Source organism: Macadamia integrifolia, chromosome 3 (genome assembly GCF_013358625.1).
Source record: "Macadamia integrifolia cultivar HAES 741 chromosome 3, SCU_Mint_v3, whole genome shotgun sequence".
NCBI lineage: Eukaryota > Viridiplantae > Streptophyta > Magnoliopsida > Proteales > Proteaceae > Macadamia > Macadamia integrifolia.
In genome coordinates, this window is record NC_056559.1 from 20,555,826 (window position 1) to 20,559,542 (window position 3,717).

Consider the following 3,717-nt stretch of genomic DNA (forward strand, 5'->3'; position numbering starts at 1 on the left):
GTCACAAGAGGAAAAAGATAGACTCAACTAGAAAACTATTAATTGAAGGTTACAAAATTCACTCAACAGGAAAGTCACTCTCCTGGGAGTCTGCACTCTACTACTGACAAGGCACCAACCAATTGAACAAACAATTATCTTTGGCTTATATTTCAATTAATCAGGATTTGAACTGATACGAAGGTAATACAACAAAACCCTTTGGCTGACTTGATTAGACAGCTCTTTTTTATTTTTAGTGAAAATAAATCTATTCAGAGGAACAAGAAAAACTCATGAATGCCAAACATTGATCTTAGATCCATGGATCAGAAATGGACCTGCCTATCGTCCTTGTTATAGACAATACCCTCTTCGCAAGGGAGAAACTGTTACACTCCCTTGGAACAAAAGAAAAATGCAAAGTTCAATAAGAGACCACCCCAAACTTGATTAAACACAATCAAGAGTCAACATTAGGGGGCTAGTCCTTAATTTTGGTCTCACACTAGTTAATAAAGGCAATTTCACTTCAAAATTTAAAAGAAGCTAAGCAATCTTGATCTCTAAAATGAAATAAAAAAATCAGCTTTTCAGATTCCATGACTGTTCCAACTAATTGAACAAACCAAGCAGGTCAAGAAGTGAGAAAAGGTAAGCTTATTGACAAAACTAGACAACTGTAATAGTAGTCCTTTATGCTGGTACGTACCCGTACACATCAAATGCCTATTATCTACAGAGATTGAACATGGGCCAGGGCGTGGGCTCAGTACAATAACAAACTCAATAAGCCCAATTTGAAACCTAATGCATTCAAATTCAGACACAAACAACTTCATAGGCCTTGTTAGAGGCAGAGGCAAAGTGGGTAGGAAAGACCTTCAAAGAATATTCAATTGAATGCATTGCTAAATTGGCTTTCTATTGTACCATATTTGGAAGGAAAGGAATTTTCAAAAAAAAAAAAGAAAAATCCGAATTAGACCCACTATCATCAGAAATATTCGCACTGGTCTAAATGATTCTTGTTGAGCTACTCCTCCTAAGGGGGACCCAAGTCCCCAAGGAACTTGTTTCTATCTAATAGTTTTTTTTTTTTTGGTGGGTGTTCATCCCATATGGACCCTTAGACCCTAGGCTCGGGCTAATCTCCTTGGTCCTTACATATCACTATGTTCCTTTAGGGGTCTGTTGCTTTTTGGGGTTTGTCTCAAGGGTGGATTTGGAGTGTTTATTTTCCCCTCTTGTTGTCCTATGGGTCGTTAATTACGGCCTTATTTGCTCTCTGATGGTCTCTGTCCTTGAGCTTCATGTAGGGCTTCCTTCTTCTGTTCGTACATTTTTTCTTCTTTTCTTTGCAATAATGTAATATATTATCTATTCAAAAAAAAAAAAAATCATGGGCCCATAATGTTTTCCCTTCTCTTTGCAATAAATTGATATATTATCTGTTTTATATATATATATATATATATATAACTACTTCATGGGCCAATAAATTCTCTCTCTCTAAAATGATCTCTCTTTATTATTATCCGTTATTTTTATTCAAAAACTCATGTGTTTAGTGCAGCAATGTATATGCAATACCGGTCTAAGGCACCAACCAAACTGACCAACAGATGGCAACCAACACTAACCAATTGGAAACCAAACATTTATGTTGGAATAATCGAGGTGGGTGGGGTTGTGCCATTAGAGGAGTAGAAAGAGTAAAAAAGGGATGTAACTAAGGAGTAATGTGTAAGCATCACCCTGTGAGATCCTCCACGTGAAAAATGAAGTTATTTGACAGTAATGGGAATAGACAAAAGACTTCCTCATTTTGTGGCTCAGATAATCTCTCCACATGTGTTCATTCTTGGAGTCTTAAATTTTGCAGTGAGAACTTGAACATATAATTAATTGGAAGCATTAAATGACCTAAAAATTGCTAGATCAACCAACCCAACAAGAAAATTTTAAAAATTTAAAAATTAAAATCAGTGGAAAATATTTTATTATCAAAATAAAGGCTTTAAATCCTGCAATTAAAAGGTTCAGTACAAAAATAAAAAATAAAAAAATAAAATAAAATAAAATTGAAGATTGATAGATATTTATACGGAATATCCAATTATAATGAGAGATATATATGAAAAGTCAAGTAGATTTAGGAGCAATTCATACTCATTGAACTACCGGACAAGTACCAATGGTTACACCAAATAATTAATGAGAAAATCTTGCCATTATCAAATTTGGTGTTAAATAAGTCGCAATATTTCTCTCTCTCTCTCTTCTTTTTCAATAATGGTAAATCTTATCATTTCACATAATACAATGACAGTCCATAATGATAAATGATCATATGTTGTGTAGCTTTGATTTTTCATATTTTCTATTAAGTTCCTACTAAATTCATTTTTATATATTTCAAACTTTTAAGCTACCTCTACGATGACAAATGGGGAAGTTAAATTGACCAAAAAAATGAATATATGATGATATAGAAAACATGCACATCAAAGTATGGGCCCCAACAGAATTGCTACATGGCAGTTATTAAGGGTATGATGGAAGGGATCCCTATAAGGCATCATGACAGAAGACTACATATGTGTGTGTGTGTGTGTGTGTATATATGGATGTATGGATAGATGCAAGTATTTACATACATTAGTATGTACCTATTATCTGCCATATAGTTGGCGAAGAGGAATCCAAATTTATGAAAAGGTAGGACCCATGGTCCTTTGTTGACATGTCAAGTTTCAACCAAAAAGAAATTGACCACTTGAACATGTGAGTGGTGCATTAATGTAAAAGTTATTACACCCCCTTGGAACAAAAGAAAAAATGTAAAGCTCAATAGGCACAACTCCAACCTTAATTAAAGACAATCAGGAGTCAACATTGGGGAGCTACGCCTTAACTACGGTCTCAAACTAGCTAATAATGACAATTTCATTTAAAACAAGCAACATTGATCGGCTTTTCAGATTCTATGACTGTTCCAACCAATTGAACAAACCAAGCAGGTCAAGAAAGCGAGAAAAGTTGAGCCCATTGACAAAACTAGACACCTGTAACAGCAGTCCTTGCTGGAATGGATCCGTACACATCAAATGCCTATTATCCATTAAGGTTGAACATGGACCAAAGCATAGGCCAAGTATAAATGCATAATAAACGCAATAAGCCCAACCTGAAACCTAATGCAATGTGATTCAAATTCAGATATAAATAATTTCATGGGCCTTGTTAGAGGCAGAGTGGGTAGCAAAGACCTTTGGTTCCGTTTGGATGCAAGGAGAATTTAACGGGAAAAAAAGTAAAATTTTTCGTATTTAAAAAGGAAATATTTATAGTCATTACCCCATGTGATCCAATGAGATTTTATAAATTATTTAATTTTTTTAATCATATTAGGTAATGATACATTTTACATATAATTTTTATTTTGCATATTATAGTAAAGGGTTTTGGATGCAAAGTAACGTGAAATTTCATAACCAAACACAGAATGATTTGAAGTTCATGTTATAGTCACATGGGGTTATGATTACATATATTTCTTTTTTGAGTATAAAAATTTCATTTCCCTTTTCCTTTAATTCCTCTTGGAACAAAAATAAATAAATAAATAAAAAATCCGAACTTGCAAAACACTGATGTGAAAGATCCTTGTCGAGGTTCTCCTAAGGGACCCAAGACCCCAAATGAACTTTTTTTTATCTAATAGTTTGGAGGGGG